The sequence below is a fragment of the Crocodylus siamensis genome, chromosome 8, assembly GCF_052110815.1.
Source record: "Crocodylus siamensis isolate JL-2025a chromosome 8, ASM5211081v1, whole genome shotgun sequence".
In the NCBI taxonomy this organism is placed as follows: domain Eukaryota; kingdom Metazoa; phylum Chordata; order Crocodylia; family Crocodylidae; genus Crocodylus; species Crocodylus siamensis.
In genome coordinates this window covers 79,145,924-79,167,335 of record NC_143402.1, presented here as the reverse complement: position 1 = coordinate 79,167,335, position 21,412 = coordinate 79,145,924, and the positions used below count along the sequence as shown (strand labels likewise).

The following is a 21,412-nucleotide window of genomic DNA, read 5'->3' as shown; positions in this document are numbered from 1 at the left end:
CCGATGGAGGCTGGAGCACACGAGGCCGCGGCTCCATCCCTCCAGGACAGCCGAGCCCCTTTGGGGAGACGCTTGCCCGCTAGGCCGGCCAGCTGGCACTGCAGCACCCAGCGAGGTTGCAGGACAGCCTGCGATGCCACGAGGGCACAAACAACAAGCTTCAGGTGCTACCCGTCTCCGGCTGCTCCAGAGCAGGTTTGTGCAATACGTTGGGAGCTCCCCCACCTCGGGCCCTGCTCCCCCTCCCAGCACTGGCATGGGTAATGCCCCGCGGCTGCATGACCAGCTTCTCCCCCCACGGTGACGGGTTGCAGCGTACCATCTCTCCCACGGAGCAGCCGCGAGGAGACAAGTGATGGATGGGGACAGGGACAAGGATGATTTATGGGCAGCAGCTTGCGGTGGCTGGGGAACGGGGAAGGGAAACGCATCACAAGCAAATGGCTTTCACACCTGGGCCGTGACGCAGGCACCCGGGGCCGGGCAGACCCACCCGAGGCCCCGGGGCAGCGGGAAGGAGACCCCAGCTTTGCTGAGCGGTGCCAGAAGTCGAGTCTGCCCCCAGCCACGAACCTGCCTTTCAAATACAACCTGACGGGCTTCCAAGGAGGGATCAGGGGGTGGGATAGCCCCCCGGATGCTCATTCCAGGATGATCCGCCTCGGCAGCCACGCATGCCTTCTCCCCCTCCATCCCCGGCGACGGAGCCGCGCAGCCTTTCATGTCTGCGCAGATCCAGCACTCCCACTCGCTGGAACTAAACCGTGGCTGATCTCCAAGCCTGCCTTTAAGATGCGCTTTCTTCCCCAGGAGGGCTCAGCTGGATTGAAGGACGACACGCAGCGTATTCCCAGAAGCAAAGTGACACTGCGCTCCCCGCTCTGTCCCACGCCGCCAGCACCCAGTCCTCATGCAAAGTGCTGGACGCTGGGGTTGGGTTGCAACGCAAAGTGCTCTTGCTAGGCAGCAGTGGGTCGGCCCTGCAGCCTGCGGGCTTCTAGCACCATCAGACCAATGCCACACGGCTGGAGCCAGGGCTTGCACGGAGGCCAGGTCTGCCCGGGCCTGGAGGGCGAGCACAAGGGCAGGGCAAACCTGCGCAGACATGACGGAGGGTCCCAAAGAGGCTCAGCACACGGTGGACACGATCCCCCACTGCTGCTTGGCCCCGATGAGGGTGAGGGGGGCCGCAGGGAGCAGGAGAGGTAGTGGTGGCCCGTGCACATGGGGGAAGCTCCAGGGCAGCCCCTGGTCAACGGGGCCAGGAGGACTCAAGCCCTGCCTGTGCTTGGGATGAAGGGGACCTGCTCCATTTGGACAACAGCAATGACACCAGCCAAACCCAGGCAGGTCCCCTCCCTCTGGCTCTTGGGCGCTGGCTCCTTGGCTTACCGTGCCAGAGCACGCGCACGGGCTTCACGGCAGAGGAGGGAGCTGGCGTGCACAGGGGAGGGGGAGAAGCCCCACGGCGTCAACACCTGGCTTCTCGCCCCTGCGCGTGGCGGCAGGTGAGTGCACAGCCCGGGCTGGGGCAGGGTCCCCCCACCTCCACGCCAGCCAGCTGCCTCTGCAAGGGAAGGGTGGTCCCGGCTGCGTGGACAAGCCGGCCTGGGGCAGCAAACACCTGCCCACCCCCTCTCCCTGCAGCTGCCAGCGGCTCTGCTCCCCCAGGCGGTTAAAACCCAGCTGAGGGTACAACCCTGCCAACGCTCAGCTCCAGTGTCTGTTCCACATCCAGCTGTTTGCAGCTGACATAATGAGAATGGGGGAAAAGCTGCCCATTCCCCCAAAAGGAGCCTTCCTGGGGCCTGCCCGGTGTAACCAGACGGTTGTAAATTGATGGTGTAACGCACGTGCCCTGGACAGCCCCAGTGATGGTCACACTTCTCTCCAGGGCACTGAAGGGGGGAGCAGCACTCAGATGCATGCACCCGTGGGCAACAGAGCAGGAAGGGAGGCTGGCCCGGGCAGACCAGACACAGCCCCGGGTGGGCATGGGAAGGTCACGGGCAAAGGCACTGGCATGCGATGGGGCAGGGTGAGTACGTGCATCGGACATGGGCGCTCCCCCAGCTGGACTTGCCATGAGCGTGGTGCTGGCCTGAAAATGCTCCACGACGTGGGCTGGATCTGTAGCAGAAGTGCCCACTAGCCGTGTCCTCACATCCCGCTGTCCCCAGGGCCTCAGCAGCCCGCACCTGGGCCTAAAGGCTCCCACTGTCCCTAGCCACTTGCACGCACGTGTGAGCACACGCTTATCCACCCTGCGTGGCAAAGCTGGGAGGGACGGTCTCGGGAGCGCAGCACGTGTCACCCCATCACTGGGGCAGGCAGAGCAGCCCCTCTCCCAGCCCGCGCCGCGGGGGACTCGGTCCTACCTGGGGATCCCAAAGGAGGCACCGCTCCCGCGTTCACGGCTTCGCCAAGCCTCGGCAGAGCTGTCAGCGGCTCAGCGGCAGCTTCTCACCCTGGAAGAGAGGCAGAAAGGACCGGTCTGAGCCCAGGTGCCGGCCGGGGCAGAGGGCGAGCCGGTGGCGTTGCGACGTCTCCGTGCAAGGGCCTGTCTGCGCGTCACAGACACGGCGAGGCCGGCGACACCAGACCGAAAACCACGGGCCTCTCCCCGCTCCAGCAACGCACGGCCCCCCGCTGCGAACGGGGCAGCCAGAGAGCGACGCTGCCCTGCCGCCCGGGACACGGGGGAGCCCGGCGCAGCCTCCCCCAGCCCAGGCCAGGTGACCCCGGTAGGAGGCTTGCAGCGGGCACTTCATTCAAGGCCGTGCCCACGGCGTCGTGGACGTGGCATTCCCAAAGTAACCCCCCGCCGGGTCAGGGAGGGAAGGCAGGGCCCTGCGAGATGCTCTGAGAGGTCAGAAAAGACCAAGCGCCTCTCAACGTACCCCGCTCCCCCTCGGGTGGGCAGCCCGGGCCCGCGTCCTGCCCGGTGGGTCCGGTTTGCTCCCTGAGCCCCGGGCTGAACGGCAGAAAATTTACCCGCTTGTCCCCTGTTGTAATGGGACTTTTTCCCTTACTCCGCACTCGGAAGACCATCAATCATGGGGCTGAATGGGAGACATCCACCCAGCGACCTCAGCCGCGCGGCTCCCCGCCCCTCCTGCCCGTGAATTATGGAGACCGCATCGCTCGGTGGGACAGGCGCCGCGCTCGGCTCTGGGTGGCGAGCAGAGATTTATCCCCTCAGTGGAGCAGGGGGCAGAGGCCGGAAGATAAGTCACAGCGAAGCTGCAGGAGCCTCTCTCAAGGTCCTCCAAGGTTGGCTCATTAAAACGTGAGGAGAGGAGGGAAAAAATGCCCGCAGTGGCGCAGCTCACGAATCGCCCGCCCGCTGCCGAACCAATCGAAAGCAGCAGCGCGGCAGGGAGGGGGCCCGGTCCGGACAGCTCCCCGTGCCCCATCTCGGCGGCACCCAGAAGCAGCCAGCTGGCATCATGGCAGGCTGGGCAAGAAGGCCGGTGCCCAGCACAACGGTGCCTCTGGGACGGCAAATTAGACTGGCAGCATCCCCAGGACACAGCTGCACCCCAAGCCACGTCCTCCCCGCCAGTCCCCCTGGAAAGGGGGGCACTGCCTCCGCACAGCCCGTCCCGGGCAGCAGTGCCAGCGCCGCGCCGGGGCTGGCAGGATGCTCCGGCCTGGACGCAGGCCCCTTCCGGAGGCTGGCGGGGGCCGGAGGAGAGCATGTGGCCTGCCGGTGCAGTCGGATTCCCCGGTTCAGTAATTAAGCCTCTGACTGGGAGCCCGAGGGGCTCGGTAATTAAAGTAACCTCAGGACACGCAGCTTCCATATGGCCAGAGTGAGGTCACGGAGCCCACGCCAGCCCAGCCCCGCTCCCTGCCAGGCAGCTCGCCCTCCGCTGCGACCCTGCCTCTAGCTTCGGCGTGCCCGGCGCCGCCGGCAGCCCTCTGCTCGGCTGGGGGCCCGCGCACGGGCACCGTGGCCCGGTGCTCAGCGTCCTTCGCTACTCAGCACTTGCACCAGCTGCAGCCCAGCAAGCGCGCAGGGACGCGAGCGGCACGGCGCGGGGGAGCACTACCGCGAGCCCCGGGAGCGTGGGGGCAGCAGCATGCATGCTCCAGGGCCCGCGGGCTCGCCAGAGCTCCCCTTCACGTCCCCGCCGGCGGCGGGCAGCGCTCGATGAGCGCTCCTCACAGCCTCTCCCCCGGCCCCTCGGATCGAAGCCAGCCACGCGTCACCACCCGTGTCCCGAGCCACCGCGCAGCCCCGCGTGCCGCTCTCCCTCCCGCCTGGCCCCCCCGCGCGCTCACGAGCGGCAGGGATGCAGGTTTGGGGGGGTTCCTAGGCCCGCAGCAAGCTGCTGCTGAGCACCAAGCAGCCACCCTGCTCCCAGGTGCGAGCCCACAGGCCGGGCGGGCAGGCCGCACCGGGAGGGGGAGGTTGGGCTATTTGCCGCAGCGTCTCCCCGGGAAGCGGGGCACCGCGCTTGAGGCCCAGCAGCTGTCAGCTCTCCCCGGCACGAGGGCACACGCTGAGCAGGGGACACGTCCCCAGCACGAGGTGCAGAAACCAGCCCGGGGCGGCCCCGGGGGCCAGTCCCCTCCAGGACTCCCAGTGTAAGGCAGGGCTGCGACACGAGCCCGGGAAGGCAGAGGGGTTTTGGCAAAGCCAGGAAAGGGGCCGCGAGAGAAGGGAAGCTGTCGGCAGCTTGTGCAGCCCCAGGCGCTGCGGGGAGGGAGGAGAACCGGGGAGCCCCCGGGCTCGGTTCAGCCGTGCTGCCGACACGCCGCGAGTCCCTGACAAAGGCAACGCTCCCAGGAAGCGTCCTGCTGCCCCCCCAGCTTCTCTCCGCTCGGTTGACGGGAGTTATCTTTGCCACGCAGGCTGCTCCCTCCGCTGCAGGCCTGGCAAGATAAGGGCTCACCAGGGGCAGCGGCAGCCGCCGAGGGGGCTCGCCAATTGGATTTTGCTGCAGCCGTGGAGCTGCTGAAAAGCGGCTTGGGGCTGAGCAGGCGCTGGGGGGGCGGTGAGAACAGACCGGGAAGGGACCGGCGTCCGTGGCGCGGCTGGAGCGAAGCAGGGGAGGGAGCTCCCATGGAGGTTGCGCTGCAGCCTCAGACGTGGCCAGCCTGGAGCAGGAGCTCTCCCCCCGACCTGCGGCAGGACACGGCCTGTGGGAATGGGAGAGCGGCATCCCGCGCGAGCTGCCTTCCTGCATCCTGCTTCATGCCGCCTGTGGAGGGGTCCACGGCTGCAAGCCCTGAAGCGGGCCACGCAGCACCAGGCCATGCCCTCCCCACTCCTCCTCGCCCGCACGGGGTCATCCCAGAGCTCCCAGGCCAGGGCATTGCCTTTTGATCCTGGCCTGCCCCAGGGACCCGGCTCCACTCCCCCAGACCCCCGGCTGCAGCACGAGCACCAGCACAGAGCCAGGCGCAGGAGCGATCGGGGCCCGAGCTCCCCAGGGAGCCAGGAGCAACATCTGTTGCCTCCACGCTCCGCTGCGTTCTCCACCCGGGGTGAGACGAAGGACCCCACGTGCGCTGCGGCTGCAGATGCGACCCGCAGGGCCTCATCCCTGGGGTCGGGGGGCAGGAGGTAGCAGAGCCCTTGCAGAGGGCGCCCGAGGCACCCGGTGCAAGCGCGGAGGCAGGTGCCCCAACGGCACTCAACCCACCGCTGCGAGCACGGGGATGCAGCGACTTCCCCACGCAGCCCAGGGCTCCAAGCGTGCCCTGGGGCAGGCATCGTCACCGCGCAGGGACGGCGCAGGAGCAGCAGACGTGGGAAACTCATCGCCCGCGCAGCCCTCACGGATGGCTCGGGCCGAAGCCACGTGCCACGGCCCGGGACCATGATGCCGGCCTGGACAGCCGAGCCGCAGGCGGGGGGAGGGGTGGTGGCCGGTTCCGCAGAGGGGAGACGGGAACGCCAGGCCGACGGTGACGGCGTGTTTTCCTGCACAAGTGCATTAAGCATTCTGCACCGCGCCTTCACTGTAAATCACTTCCTATTCAGGCTCACTGCTGAGGGTCTCTGAAGGTCGATTTTCCATGGTTATGACAACAAAAAACTAAAATTGGGTCAAACCTGCAAGGTATTATCTTCCTCCAAGCTGCTAAATGCACAATAGTAATGAGGTTGGTTAAGCAATTCACCCACGGACTGCATTATTTGCTCTGAAGACGTATTAACCAGTTAAACGAGCGTGAGAAGGCAGCTCTGCTGATTTCTCTCACCAGCCACATGGAAGATCTGAGGTGCCGGGCCTCGGTATCCCAGCTAACGACCGAGACCGGCAGACACGCTGACAAAGGGGAACGCTGCGCTCCGACAGCTCCGGGCCACACTCCTTCCTAACCGCACCGCAGGGACGGAAAGGGAGCGGTAAAAGGACCCAGCAGCTGACGGTGATGGGAAAAATAATTGTGTCCTCCCTCCCCTTGCTTCCTTCTTCTGAAACTCTTCCTCCAGCACAGGCTCCTTGGAAGATGGAGTAAATCCACCAGGCTCCCAGGCCAGACCAAGCAGGGAAAAGCCCCCCGATGCACCCCCCCCCCCAACTCACCGAATTTCTCTCCGATCCATGCGCTTGTCACCCAGTCCCTTAAACTCCCAGCCCACCCCACCGGACCCACCCCCTCTCCTGAAGACCAAAGCAAACCTGCCCTGGTCTGCGTGTTGCTCAGAGCGGGTGTCTGAGAAAGTCTCCAGGGTGGCATTGGGCACCTCACGAACCCCAGGAAGCGAGCCAAGCCCCAGCCACAGTGGCCGTGTCCATATGAGTTGCTTCACTGAGCAGTAAACTAACCTACCATGCAGTAAAGCATCACTGTTTACACATGCAGGGGCTCACTGCACAGTAAATTAGTCTCCTGCACACTAAAGCCAAATAGCATTAACTGCATGTGTAGACGCACCCAGTTATCTGCAAACATTGCTGTGCCTGGAGCCCACGGGGAGAGGGTGGGCTTGCAGTGAAGGGCCCTTGGGCAGGGGTGATCTCTGCTGCACGTGGGACCCGTGAGCAACAGCAACACGGTGAACAGCCGCGCTGATAGCACAGGGCAGGGTGGGGACACACGCTGTCTTTTTTAAATGTTCCCTGCACCGCCCCATCCTCAGCCTGCCACGGTCCGCGCCGGTGGCTCCCGAGTCTTGAGGCTGCTGCACGCGAGAGCTGGACCCAGCCGCAGGGCCTGGCCACGGCTTGTGCTCGGTCTGCGACACCAGCAGAGCGGGGGGCACCCCGGTGCTTCCCGTCCCGCGGGCCAGTGGAGGGTTGCGCATGAGTGGGCCAAGCTGGGCACTAATGGCCAGGCTTCAGGCCCCCGGCGACAAGGAGCTGGCATGCACCGAGTTGCAAGGTTCAGGGCAGGAGGCAGCACCAGGTGCAGCCCGAAACACCAGGTGAAGCCCATGGGCCAGTGGAGAAAGGTTGAGGGAGCGAAGCCCCCACAGCCCTGGGCACCCTCTGCTCGTGCCGCAGGGCCCCGCGCGGCTGGCGTCGGCCGCTGCAGCAAGCGCGGGCAGGGCGGTGCTGCGACAGCGCCGAGCCTGCACTCGTTCTGGAGCCGGGTGGCCTGGCCTCCCGGAGAGCCGTCGCTCCCCAGCCTGCGCGGCCCCTCCGCCAGCGCACCTGTCCTTCAAGGTGACACCGCGGACAGGCAGGGAGGCATTCACTAGATCCCGCCCGCGCCTCTTCTCCTTATTAGATCTTCAGCCCTTTCCTCGTAGCATCTGCCACTCACCAGTCCTGTTCTGGAGAAGGAAGTGACAGCTCCCCTTTGATCAGCCCTCCAGAAACCCCCGCGGTGTCAGGCGCCAGGAAACGAGGGGAATGCATAATTCAGACTCAGGCTGGACTCCTGACCCCGGCCGCCCCCGGGGACCGTCACCGAGCTCAGCACCGGCACGGATGCGCCTCGCTGCCCGCCGGCCCCAGCCAGGCTGCAGTCACGGCCGGCCCCAGCCGGGGAGCACTTATCGATCGGCCTTCGACCTTCTCTGCCAGGTGCGGACAGAGCGGGGGCAGGCCGGGGAGAGTCGTTCTCGGTGCAAACTCGGACGAGTCTCCGTGCCCTGCCAGGAGGCGCGCGACACCCCCGACTACCCCGCAGACCTGTGCACAGCAGGGCAGGCCCCGGGGCTGAGACTCCCAGGCTCCCTCCGCACCTGCCACGGCCGCCCTCCTCAGCACACGTCGCAGTTGCCCCCGTCCACCCCAGCTCCTGCAGCGGGGGACGCGGAGATGGGTAGACCAGAGGGACAGGCCAGGCGCACGAGCTGGAAAAGAACCGGAGGGACCGGGAAGCCTCCATGCAAGGGAGAGGCCAGGGCTAGCCCTGGGCATGGAGGATCTCGCTCACCGCTGTGCGGGGGCCGGGGGGTCTAGACTGGGGCCCAGGCGGTGGGAGAGGGCGCGTGCTTGGGTGGGGGCGGCCAGGCGCAGGCCCATCTCCTCCCTGGGCCCCCGCGCTCTCCGTCCCCTCTTTGTTATTCCTCTCAGCTCGGCCTTCCTCCCCGCTCTCCTTCAGCCGCTCGCAGCGATCATCCGGGGCAGTAGCTCCCCGGCAGGTTTCGCAGCGCCGGCTCCCTGCCAGCGCTGGCCAGGGTTTCAGTGACTCCTGAGTCGGTCGGGGACCGGCCCCACCGCCGCCTTGCCACCGGCCGAGCCTGGGGTGTGCCGCAGGGCTCCTGGCAGCGCCCCATCCCTCCCCTGCTTCTTTCACGGCTCGGAGGGAAAGGGCAGGTCCTGGAGGAGCCGAGGCCAAGACCAGCCTGGTCCTTGCACCCTGCCCGGCCACTGGTCAGCACGCCCCGCACTTTGGATCTCGAACCACGCAGGCCCCAGACGGACGAGAGCCCGGCTGGCAGCCGGCGCCCAGCACAGAGGGCAGGGTGGAGGCCTCAGGTCCGGGGCAAGGGAGGGGGCATCAGTCACTGGCAGGGCACGGAGGGGGGAGTCAGGGGAGCCAGTTCTCAGGACAACCCAAACCTGGGTCGTTGCAGGCAAGAAAAGCAGGGGCCTCTCCGCGGGAGGAGCAGGTGCCCCAAGGAGGGTTTAGAAAGCCGGTGCCCTTGCACGCTCGGCTGTCGCGGGAGGTCCCTGCCCAAAGCTGCGGCCGTGGGCCAGAGCACCCCAGCCGGGAAGGGAGCCACAGCCATCGCCAGCATCCTGCCCCCGTGCTGCTGCAGGGCCCGGGCCAGGCAGAGGGCAGTGAGCGATGGGCAGGGGCAACAGACAACCACGGCTCCGCAAGCAAGCGTGGCACGGACCGAGCCGGGTTGGGGTGCTGCTCGCAGGCCAGGGCCAGCCATGGGGAGCTCAGAGGAAGCGCCAGGGCAGGACGACGGGCAGCTTTGCAGCCAAGCGGCCGCAAGCATCGCTCCCTGCCCAGCCCCACCCCGCCGGCAACCTGCCCCCCACCCCCTGCACCAACCTGGCCAAAGAGCGCGAATCCCAGCACCCGGGGGCCGCCCTTGCCCATGGCTGCTTGCCGCCCGGCCGCAGGCCCAGCGCCGTGTGCGTTAATTAACATTCCCCGCGCAAAGTTGGGATTGTAATTACTGCGAGTGATTAACAGGCTGAAGGTAGCCCGTCTCCCAGGGAGCAGATTAACAGAGCCGCTCTCCAGCGCCCGCACTCACCTCGGCACCGCCAGCGCATCTTAAACAGGGGCCCGATGCCCCCGCAGCCCGTGACGAATGGGCAGGCCGAGCGGCCCGGACGTGCCACCAGCCCCTGCTGCCCTGTCTGGCTGGGGCTGGGGCGCGCGGTCAGGCAACAGGCACAGGGACTCGGCGCAGGGAGGCTTGGAGGTGGCGTGTCTGGTCCCTGCAGAGCACGCCAGCCCCCCACCTGCCCTGCAGCCCAGGGGGCAAGCAGGGCAGAGATGGGGGCAGGTGCCAGGAGAGTCCCAGCCAGGCTCCCGTCCCTCCAACAGCCACGGACCTGGCAGGGAGAAGCCCGAGGAGACGCGCTGCCTGCTGGAGCAGAGAGCCCCTCGTCTCGAGCATCCTCCGCAGGGGCGCCCAGGGCAGGGGACCAGGCTGGGGTCAGCAGGCTCCAGAAGAGCATCCGGGCAGCAGCAGATCGGCGGGAGCGCGATATCGCTCCCCGCCGCAGCGCTGCAGCGGCCCTGCCCCTGGCCAGAGGCGCAGGGCTGGGACCCCGTCGGACATCCATCTGGCACCTCAACCCCAGCCAGGACCCGCACACATCCTGCCTTGACCCTGCTGGATGCAGCCACTTCCAGGACGGTGACGCTGCTTGGTGCCATCGGCGCAGCAGCGCTGACCGGCTCCAGCCAACATGGGTGAGAGCGACACGGCCATCTCCACGGGCAGCTTCTTCCCTGCTCCAGTTAAACAGCTTCTCACTGAGGCTAAGGGGTCAATCCAGCCTCTCCTCTGCATGCAGAGATTGCGTCCAGGGCAACCGAGCAGGTCCAGGCCAAAGCCCGGTCCTCCGGGTACAATGCAGCAGGCGGCACGTGCCCAAGCGCCAGCCTCCGAACCCGCCTTGCAGCCATAGAGCAGCAAGAGCAGGCGCCACGTCCCCGCCAGCCCCTTCCCAAGACACCAGGAACGCAGCGGCTACCGGGGCCCTGCCACGGGACAAAGCAGGCACGAACATCTCCGTGCCCCTACCCATGCTCGGCGCTGGCACCAACGCCACGCTCCCTCCCTCTCCCCTGCCCGAAGGCAGCGTGTCCAGGCTGGACGGGACCGGGTATCAGTCGGCGAGTGCAGAGGGGGAGCTGCCAGCAGGAGGAAGCCCGAGGAGGCTCCCATAATTACCGGGAGATAAGGCGATCAGCGGTAATTAAACACCATCCCCGGACAGACCGCTTGGCTGCAGAGACTTTCCTCCCGTCGCTTCCCCCAGACTGCAAAATAAATTATCCTGCAAAGTTAGCAGAGGCTGAGCTATGGAAACAATTAAACAAAAATTAAATCTCATTCATTTATACTCTGAGCACAAAGTGGATAATGTGAGGGTTTTTTCCCCCCCCTTCCTCTCCTCTTTGCCTTGGTGTTACTGAGGACTATTATGGGAAATTAATCATGGGGAAAAGCAATGAACGTGATCTATCGCTCTTTAAAAGTGCACTGTAGTGATTATATAAAAATCTATTAGAGAGGCCAGGAAATTTAAGAGTGACACCATTTACAAAGAGGAGGAAGACAGGGCCGGGGGCAAAGGAGATCGATTTCCGAACAGACGGATCTGGAGCAGGGACCCGGGGAGCACGGCGGGTTAATGAATAAGCCACGGGGCGCGGACGCTGAGCAACAGGAGGGCAGGAGACCGTGCCCTGGCCCTGGTGAAGTGCGTGCTCCCGAGGAGACCCGCCAGCAGCAAGGAGGCACAGGGCAGCAGGCTGGCAGGCCCCGGGACGGAGGGGCACTGCGCGGCAGTGGGCGGCTGGGCCCGCCGGCGGCCGTGGCACGGCCCGATTCTGCTGCTCGCCAGCCCCTTGCCAACGAACCACGTCAGTCTCGGCCAGGCAGCAGGCAGCCCAGGAGACTCCCTCGCCTGAAGGCAGCAGGCCGGGCAATGCCGGAGCTACGCAGCGCTCGACCCACCCCAAGCCAGCCCCGCCGCGGCAGCCGAGCCCGAGCCCCAGCTCCCGGCCTGGGGGGTGCGATGCACCCACACGGCCTCAGCCTCAGCTCCGGGGGGACCGCCCTGCGGCCACGCGGTGCTGCCTGCTCCGAGCAGCGCCAGGCTCACGGGCTAGCGGCGTTCAGAGGTGGATGAGGGCGGCCAGGGCGAGCATCCCAGCGCGGAGATGGCTCTGGACTGCCCAGGCCCGGCGAGCATGCGGGCAGGTCCCCCCACGCCCAGCACCGCCCCCGGGGCCGCTGCCCGGACCCACGCTTCCAAGCAGCCCATTGCTGCATTAATGCAGGCAAAGGCCATCACGTGGGATTAAGGGCGGCACGACGGGCTAATGGAAGTGAGCAGCAGCCTCCCTCCAGCGCAGCCTTTCAGGGCTCAACTGAGGTAAAACTGAGGCTGTCCTCGCTCCCCCGGCAGCGGTAAAGCCTGCAACACCCAAGGGGACCTCGATAGCAGGTGTCCCTGGCCTGGGATTTTTAACCTCCTGCTTATTCCCACCGGCCCAAGCAGCTGGGAACCGACTCCCGCCAACAGCAGGCACGAGGAGAGCTGGGCTCCAGCAAGGAGGCTCGGTCTGGTGCAATAACAGGCTCAGCCAACCCCAACCCTGGCCACGGGCTTGTTCCTCACCAAGCACCAGCACAACCCGGGGAACCAGGTCTGAGCTCACAGCTGAATTTCCAGGTCCGGCCCCAGTCCGCCCACCCTGGGCACATAAGCCAAATTTCAAGCTAGCTGCAAAAGGGGTGCCCGATATGTGACCCCTTGAACACAGGCATCGGCCAGTGTCTGGGGGGAGAAGGGGGCTGCCCCTGGGAGGAGGGAAAGCGCCGAGCTTGCTGGACTTTGTCGGCCACGTTGTAGCCCAGGGGCCTGAGAGCGAGGGGCACTTGCTGCAACTTGCCCGAGGTGCGCTGAGCCGGGGAGGGGAGCGAAATCCAGCTGCGTGCAGGCATCTGGGAGGCTCTGAGCCGCGTGGGACCTCAGCATGCATGCACGCACACCTGCCCACAGACACACGTGCAAGGAAAGCCTCGAAGTGGGCTGTGCTCCCTCATGCCCCTTCCCCAGGTATCCCAGGGCTGCAAGCGTGGCAGCCAGAGCTCCCAGCAATCTCCCCTGCGGGCACAGGAGTGGATCCAGAGGCATCAGGGAGGGGCAGACCTCCAGCATCCCTGAGTTTCCAATGATGGGCTGGGTGGTGCTCGTCTCACCTGCAGCACCCAGCCCACGCGCTGCACCAGGCAAGCATGGAGCAGGAGCTGGCCGGGGCCCAGGCATTTGCCCTCAGCCCGGAGCCCTCCTAGATGCCCTGCCACCGCGGGCCGCCCTGCTCGCGTCGCCCCCGGGTCTGGGAGCACCGGTGGCAGGATGGCAGGCGCCAGCAACTGCTTGGTGCTGGGAAGCAGGAGGCTGAGCTGCGCGCTCTCCACCTGCCCGTCCCTGAGCTGAGCCCTTTGATGTGTAAATGCCTGTGGTGCTATTTCCCTTTCACGTCAGGCAGGTTGGCTGCGTCTCAGTGAAGTGATTCAGCTCCCCTGTCACTTTGGGGCGGCTGTGACAGCATCAGGGCCCGGACCAGGGAACCACGCGGCACTGGAGGATGAGTCAGATGGAGTCACGGGCGCTGCCAGCAGCCGCTAGCGGGGAAGCGGGGCCGTGAACCCTCTCCTGCTGCGGGGGGTGGTGGATTCCCCTGGCTGGGACGGCTCCAGGGACAGGCATCACTGCAGCTGCAAAACCTCACCCGCTGCCACAGGGCAGGCCAGCACAGGGGGACCCAATGCACCCAGTCTTTCCGACTGCACCGGTGCATCGGCTCCTTGCCTGCTGTCCTGCCCGAGGGCAGCGAGAGGCATGTCCTCGGCCTTATGGTGACAGGATTTCAGCTAGGAGGCATGCACAGCGCACAGCCCCCAAACACCTCCGCACAAGCCCTGCAGAGGACTGATCGGGGACCAGGGAGGGCTCGCTGGTGGAGACACGGGGTTAGGCTGCTCGTGGACTGGTGTACGTACAGAAGGGTCGGGGCTCCTCGCCCACCAGGTCAGCCCTGTCCCCTGAGGAGATGCTCCTGCAGCAGCTGGAGGTTCAAGGGGGTCCCCGAGGGTGAAGGCAGCTCACCAAAGCACTTGGCTTCTAAGCAGCCCATGGAGACCCCCGAAGCACCAGGAGACACGGCAGCGCGGGGGAGCCATGCATGCAGCTCGGGTGGGGTCCTAGCACCAGCAAGTGCCTGATGGGGCAAAGCCTCCTCCCTCCCTGGCTCTTCAGCCCGGGGCTTCAGATACCCCCACTTCCACGGCAGGCATCCTACATGCCCAGAGACCTTGGAGGTCAGATGCCCCCGTCTCACTTGCCCTTACCCAAAAGGCTGAAGGAGCAAATCTCCTCCTCCTCCCTGGTGCCCCATCCCAGCCGACCAGACCCAGCACAGCCCCGCCGCTCTCCACCGAACCGGTTTTTAATCCGTGCACTCGTCCAGGTGCCCACCGCAGACGAGACAATAGAGGCATTGCAGTAGACGGGAAGCCCGAAAGCAGACCCCCACGACCATAAATCGGGCTGCCGAGATCCTCCCGTCAGGAAGCATCATAGACTCTGGCAGGGGTTGGCCTGCCCGCAGCGCAAGGGCCGGTCTCCACCCTCTAAACGCACCGAGTCAGGAAGTGGGGCTTACACCCCCAAGCCGAGTCTCATGGCAGGCTCCGGGCCATGCAACTTGCGCAGGGTCTGGCCCGCTCCCAGTCCCCTGCTATCACCAGCTCTTCCCAGCACTGCCCTCAAATGGAGGCAATTAAGAGGATGCTGCTGCGAGTGCATCCCAGCGTTTCCTTAGCCTGGCGACACGACCCCGGAAAGCCCCACGGCACGAATCGCTGTCAACCAAAGACAGTCGTGGAAGGCATGAAAAGCGGGTGGACATCACGGTGAAATACACCACTGCAGAAGGCCAAGCCGTTCCATAAATCTGCTTAGCTCTTAGCACCGCCGGGTAAATGGCCCTGCTTAATTATACCTCCATAAACACAACTTTACGGCCATAGCAATGCAGGCAGAAATCGATCCCGCTGATGGACAAATGGACGGGCCGGCCGCCTGCCGACCCCACGGCCAGACGGCTCTTCCACCCCCTGCTCCGGCATACACACGGGATGCCTCTCTCCCGGGGTCCCTTGCTGGAAGCACCACGGGAGGCCGATCACCCGGGCATCTCCTGCCAGCAGCCAGGTGAGGAAGGAGCCGTCCCGCAACACCCCGCCGTCCACGCTGCGCTACACGCAGCAATACGGCAGCGAGACGCCCTCCGTCCCAGCTGGCCGGACCCAGCACAGGCCCCATCGCTCTGTGCTGAGTGGTTTTTAACCTGCGTGCTCGTCCGGCTGCCGACACTGCAGACGAGACATTAGCATTACAACCCACACTGATCTTTGTCAATTATGCTACAGTATTTGAGGTCTAACCAGCTTTAAATTGAATCAGGACGAAATCATCAGTATAAAAAGAGCCCGCGCCAGCCTTTCAATTCCAGCACTGGGGGAAAAAAAAGTCCTACATCTCATAATGGCCTTCTACCCCGTAATGAACAGGAAAACTAAATTAGATTCCCAGCTAAGGGTATATTTATACAATTTCATTATGTGCCCATGAGCGAGCCTGGTTTTCACCAAGATAAAAATGAGCTCTCAGCAATGCTCGCGCTAAATAAATGGAGTGATTTAACAGCTTAACGAGGAGCATGAAAGAGGGGTGCCGGAACCATGTTAAAATGGAAAATAAAAATAAAAAACCCCGCCACGCTCGGGCTGCATACACCGGGCTGCGGCCTCTTGCGGGGTCGGCCGGATGCCCTTGGTAGCAGCCTCGTGCCTCCCCGTGCGCCCGGCCCAGGTGCATCCATCCGTCGGTCATCAGGACGGCGCGGGATGGGCTCCAAGCCGCCCGCCAGCCACGGGCACCATGATGCCTCCACTCTTTGGGGGCTTTTCCAGGGATGTTTGCAGGCTGGAGCTGGCTCCTGGCAGACGCGAGAACAATAAAGCGAAGCGAGAGGCTCAGCTGAATAACAGCGCTTCTGTGCCAGCGCGAGGCTCCAGCAAGGACCGGGCCAGCCAGCTGCCTGCACAGCGCCTGGGACCGTGCGGGGCTGGAGAGCCCAGCCAGCAGACGCTGTCCTGGCCGGTCTCGCCTGCTCCACCTCCTCCCGGGTTTCTCTTGTCATGTGCCCCGGCCCTGGCCTGGGCATCATCCACCCCGCTCTGGGCGCTGGGCCTGTCCAGGACGCGGCACATCACCCAGCCAGCGCCCACGGAGAGGCCAATCCCCCGCGCTGCAAGTTGAGACCGGCACCCACATGCTGCACAAGGGCCTGAGCGACGCTGGGCAAAGTGCAGCGGCCCCCCATGCCTCAGTTTCCCCCACATCAGAAAAAGGGGGTGAGCAAGACCCTGTCCCAGGATACGCAGCTGTTTGCAGGGCTAGAGCAGGGTCAGCGCTGACCTTCCCCGGGTGCATGGGCAGGGACAAAATAGCCGCGCTTGCTCCCAGGCTGGCGCGTGTCAGCACAGCGCGCCAGCCCCAGCGTGGGGCACTTTCACCCGCTGCTCCACGCTGCCCGAGGCTGGCCACCAGCAGAGCCCGCGGCCCAACACGATCGATCGCGGGAGATGGAGTGGCCTGAGCGCGGGGTTGCAGCCACAGGTTCATGGCCCGTTGCCTCGCTAGCCGGGCCAGGACCGGCCTCGAGGTCGGTGCAGAGATGCTCTGCTCGCACCACAGCCACCGCCACTCTGCCTCCCTTGCCCCGCCGGCCTGCAAGGGCCCTGCAGAAAGGGGGTGCACTGCACTGTGCAAGAGCTCGCCCCCCAGGCACGCTCATCCTCTCCTGGTCGCCCTGTCAGCGCCTGGAGCTGGAGCCCAGGTGAGGGGCAGGCGGCAGCTCCGGGTTTCACTCTTCTGCTGGCAGGTGGGAGCCTCTCTGCTTTCCCCTTGCCCCCTCCTAGAGAGGACGAAGGACTCTGCCCCCTGCACGGGAAGAGAAAGGAACAGGAGGGGCAGCGGGCGCCAGGTCCAGGCTGACTTATACCTTCGCCCTGCAAAGTTCAGCCCGTGGCATCCCAACGAAAGGCAAGGACTTGGTGCAGGAGGGGCAAAAGGGGCAACTAGAGGCACCTGCAAGGCCCTGGGAGCTCCCTAGGTATGGTCACAGCCCCGCTCCACGCTCCCCCCGTCCAGGCGAGGCGGGGAGACAGCCCAGGCACACTTTGAAGATGAAGAGCACTCGCGACCATGACCAAGAGAGACATGGAAGACGCCGGGAGCTCCCTGGGAACTCAGCCTCACCCACCCGGCTCCATTTATAGCGTCCTGCATGGCGGGGATCCCATGCCCCAGTGCCACGGCCAGGGAGGGCACCAGCATCACGCCACGCCGTGCCGGCCACGCTGACTGACACTTCAAAGGCCCCTTTCTTCCGCCCGGCTGCATCGCGCGCTGCCTGCATTCCCTTCCAACCAATTGCACCAAACCCGGAGGGACCTTCCTAATTCCTCCTTCCAAGAGAAGCTGTTTAATCAACCTCCTATTATCCGATTCGGCTGCCAGCTGAAACCAGGGCTGGCTTCTCGCATCGCTTTCTCCATCTTCCTGCACGCTGGAAGCTGCTGTGGGCATCGTCCCCTCGCTCATCTTGCCTGCATGCTGCGAGCCAGTCGGGGAGCCAACCAGCCTGCTCTGTGTGCACACATACGCTCGCACACGCAGCTTGCAGGGGCATTTCTTGGGCGGGTGCAGGTTCCCTGGACAAGGTTCTCGATGCCACCCCGAGCCACGGAGCAGGGACAGGCCACGTGGAATCACGCACGCACACGTCCCTCCCCGCACGCTGCATTTAGGTAGCTCGCGCCCTCGAGGCGGTAGCAGCCCTCGGGCCAAACACGCCTCGCGGTGGTAGCAAAGCAAGGCCGAGGCTGGCGAGAGCTAGCAATGCGAGTGGAGAAGCAGGGCCGGGTCCCCCCAGGAGAGCGACCGAGCCTCCTCGCCGCCTCCCCGAGGCTGGCTGCCAACAGGTGCCACGCACGCTCCCCAGTGAGGACCCGCCGTCCCCGCCCCAAGACGCCCGAGCGCGCTGCGGTGCGCAGCAGGCGCTGCCTCCCCTGCTGCAGCAGCCGGCTGCATGCGTGAATGCAAAAAAGACGCCTGTCGCCGGAGGAGGGAAAGGCTTTACCTGGGGATCTCCGCTCCCCCGCCCCCGGTCTGCGCTATCCCTAATGTTTTTGCAGCCTCTTGCTGCTGCTCCTCCTTGAGCGTGGAGGAAGCCTCCACGCACCACACACAGCCCGCCGCATGCCCTGCGGCCCGCCGGCACTTCCCAGGCGTGGAGAAGAGGTCCTGAGCTGCCTGGAAGGACCCTTGGCCCTGGCTCTCCGTGCAGCAGCTGGAGGGATCCAGCTCCCACCAAGACCCAGCCGATTTATTCTCAGAGCCTTTAAATGCCGCAGGAGCTCCGAGTCCTCTTCAGCACACCCACCTCCGCCTGGGACCTCGCGGGGGCCTGCCCTCTTCGGTCTCCCTTGGACAGACCCCGCTAGTCCAGGTCTTGGAAACATGGATCATGCCCAAAGACCGCCCATGCCCTCCACCCCGTGCACCCAGGCAGGTCAGGGCGGCGCCAAGGGCTCTGCTCTGCACAGAGACATCCAAGTAGCTCCCGCTACCCTGGGACATGAGCCAGCATGGGGTTTCCTCCGGGTTGTGCATGCCCAGGACCTTGTCCTCCCACCGCTCTGAGCTGCACGTGCATCCTCAGCCCTCTTTCCCGGTGCCTCAAAGCCCGCACGGGAGCACGCTGCCCTGCCTCTCTGCAATTGCACCCGGGCGCCTCTTGCAGAAATAATGCCCGGATCATTTTTAAACACGATATTCCAGGCAGCCACCAGCTGAAAGCAGCTCTCGAGGCTGCTGGAATCCTTTACAACCCCCTGAAGGATTAGCAAATGATTTCTCACTCTTTCCTTTCGACTGCAGAGAAGGAGAGCGATGTCGGCTCAATAGTAATTAGAGCGAACTGCCGCTTTTAAGCAGTCGAGGCTCATGTTACCACCGAGACACAAGAATGATCTAATCAGATGCTGGGGTCAGATACCCACAAAAAAGGGCTCTTGAAGGAGATCATCACTGCTGGTATCTGCTGGACGGACCTGGGGGGGTTGCGGAGGGTGACGAGCTGAGAGGGCCACGATGGAGGAGACCAGTCGCGCTGTGAAAGGGAGGGAGCGGGCTGCGCGGGGCGCTGGCCTTGCTTGCATCTGCCTAGACTGATCGCAGGGACCGCAACACGCTCCCCTGGCCTCTCGCGCCTCCGCAGGGACGGCAGAAGAGCTGAGCAGAGGTCAGAGCACCCTCCCGTGGGGCCGCCCGCCAACAGCGACGGGCTTCAAGGGCACGCAGCTTTTCCTTTGGGCTGAAGTGCTTCGCTGTGCAGAGCTGGCAGGAGGGGAACCCTGGCCCCACAGCATCACAGAAATTAGGGTTAGAAGAGAGGTCAGAGGTCACATCTGATCCAACCTCCTGCTCGAAGCAGGACCAGCCCCAACTATACTATCCCACCATGCCACGGGCACAGCAGCCCCCGCTCCGGCTTGGCAGTCCCTACGGCACAGGCTTCTGCAGGATGGCTTTGTCTAGCTGGGTCTGAAACGCCCCCAGGAAGGCAAGTCCACCACTTCTCTGGGGAGCCTGCTCCAGTGGTTTACTAGTGAAAGTTTTTTCCTAATATTTGGCCTATGCTGCAACTGGAGACGGTTGCTCCTTGCTCGGCCCGGGAGCAGCGCAGGCCGCAGAGCCCCTGCCCGCTGGCAGGACAGAGCTCCCACCACGGCGCAGGGCCGCAGCCCCGCGGGATTATCCGGGCGGCTGCGGGAGGCAGCAGACCAGGCTGGGACGTGCCGTGGCCGGGCATGGAGCCGCAAGGAGGGGCAAAGCAAAGAGCCAGACTTCGTACGAGACTGCCATCCAACCGAGACGCTGCTGCCACGAGTGGCCGTCCCCCCCAGCACACCGCGGGGAAAAGCAGGAAGGTGATGGTAGGACCCTTCCCCGCTCGCAGGGCGGGTGGGCACCATTGCCAGGGCCCTCTCGCACTCGGAGGCTGGATGGGGGCAGCTCAGGCGCGCTCCTGCCTGCAGCATCTGTGCCGCAGGGACTGCCGGGCTGGAGCAGAGGGCGGCCGCCCCATGCCGCAGGCGACCAACGCAGCAGCCAAAAGCAAGGGCGCGGCGGCCCCCAAGAGCAGCAGCAACACAAGCGCCGTGGCAGAGGCAGCCCAGGCCACGCTGGCACGTGGCTCCGCTCCGGGAAGATGCTGCAACATCGAAGGCAAAAGGGAAGGGAGCAGCCTGCTGCCCCCCCGGCCTCCTTCCCCGCTCCCCTGCCCGCCGCCCTGCGCGCATGTCACCTGCCGGCCCCTCTCGGAGCGGCGCGGGATGCTCCAGATTAGATTGCATCTGTCTGGATATAAATAATGTACTGCTTGATGGTCAGAGTGGATTTAATTAGTCCTTGTTCTCCTGATGGAATCAGCCCACCGCCGCTACAGCATTTCACTCCGAATTAGCCTGAGGAGGACTAACAAGGCACTGCTAATTTTACACACACGACATCCCCCACAGCCCCCGAAAGCGCTGCGCCACCGCACGCAACCCTCGGGGCGGCACAGCCAGGACCGGACCCAGCGGAGGGAAGCGTGCAGGGCTGAGGGACGGATGCGCGCACCCATGTCCAAGCGCGCAGCATGGGCTCGGCGGCCCCCCTGCAGCCGCTGGGGAAGGGGCTGGGCGGCGAGAGCCCAGCCCGAGTCCTGCAGCAGAGGAGCGTCTGCCGGCAGAGCCGCTCTCTGCAGAGGAGGGCTGTGCTGCATGCCAAGTCCGCGCCGGCCCGGGCAGAGGGAATCCCACGCCAGCTCCCGCCTCTCGCCGAGCCCACGGCTTCTCCATCTCCCACCCCCGGGCAGGGAGCAAACGGCACACGGGTGGGCAGAGGAACGCGCGGCCCCCGCGCTGCTGGTGAGAGCACCTCGAAAACGAAGTCGAGTCATCAGGGGAGGAGGGAAGGGATCAGACAGAGGGGCTGGGAGGGGAAGGGGCTCCAAGACCCCCAAGCTAGGGGGGACACCCAGCCTGGAGCAACAGTACAAGCCTCGCAGAAGTGGGGGGAAAGCGGGGGAAGCAAGCCCAGCAGTGGGGGAAGGTGCTGGGGCGGTGCAGAGCACGCCCCAGGCTCTGCTGCTCCCAGCGCAAATCCAAAAATAGGATTTCAGAGAAGGGAAAGCAGCAGCAGCCTCGTCTTTAACCCTCTGCAGGATCAGCCATCGCTGCAGCAGCCTTCTTGGGTGGCTCCCAGCGGGGCACAGCCCCGGCTGTCCAGGCCAGGGAGCGGGCTGGTGCAGGAGGAGGGTGAGAGCCCAGGGCCTGGACCAGAGCTCCGGCCACTCGGATGGGCAGGGAAGGCCGGTGCACTGAGCCCCTTGGCTGAGACCAGATGCAAGGGCTGGCAGGGGTGTCTGGGTCAGAGGCAAAGCCCAGACCACAGGCCCGAGGGGCAGGCTCGTGGGCAGGGAGATGAAGGGCTCCCCTGCAGCTGCATCGTGGCTACGCATTCAGGAGACAGGAGCAAGACAAGCCAAGGCTGCAGCTGGCCAGACGGCGTTTCTCGCGGTAGAGAGCAACTCCCACCAGCAGCCCCCGAGCTCCGGACGCGGAAGCTGACCGGGGACAACGGCCAAGGCCTCCCGGTCCTTGCAACACGTC

At 65.1% G+C, this 21,412-nt stretch overlaps 1 protein-coding gene across 20 annotated transcripts in view; it reads right to left on the bottom strand.

Annotated features, from left to right (window-relative positions):
* Positions 1 to 21,412, bottom strand: part of RBFOX3 (RNA binding fox-1 homolog 3) — a 147,057-nt gene that overhangs the window by 104,955 nt on the left and 20,690 nt on the right. For 17 of the 20 annotated variants that reach the window (XM_090059625.1, XM_090059639.1, XM_090059635.1 and 14 more), the window contains exon 2: positions 2,379 to 2,468. The exons of the other annotated variants lie outside the window; for them this stretch is intronic. The gene's annotated coding sequence lies outside the window, so the exon portion shown is untranslated. The remainder of the gene's footprint in view (positions 1 to 2,378; positions 2,469 to 21,412) is intronic. 20 annotated transcript variants of the gene reach the window in all.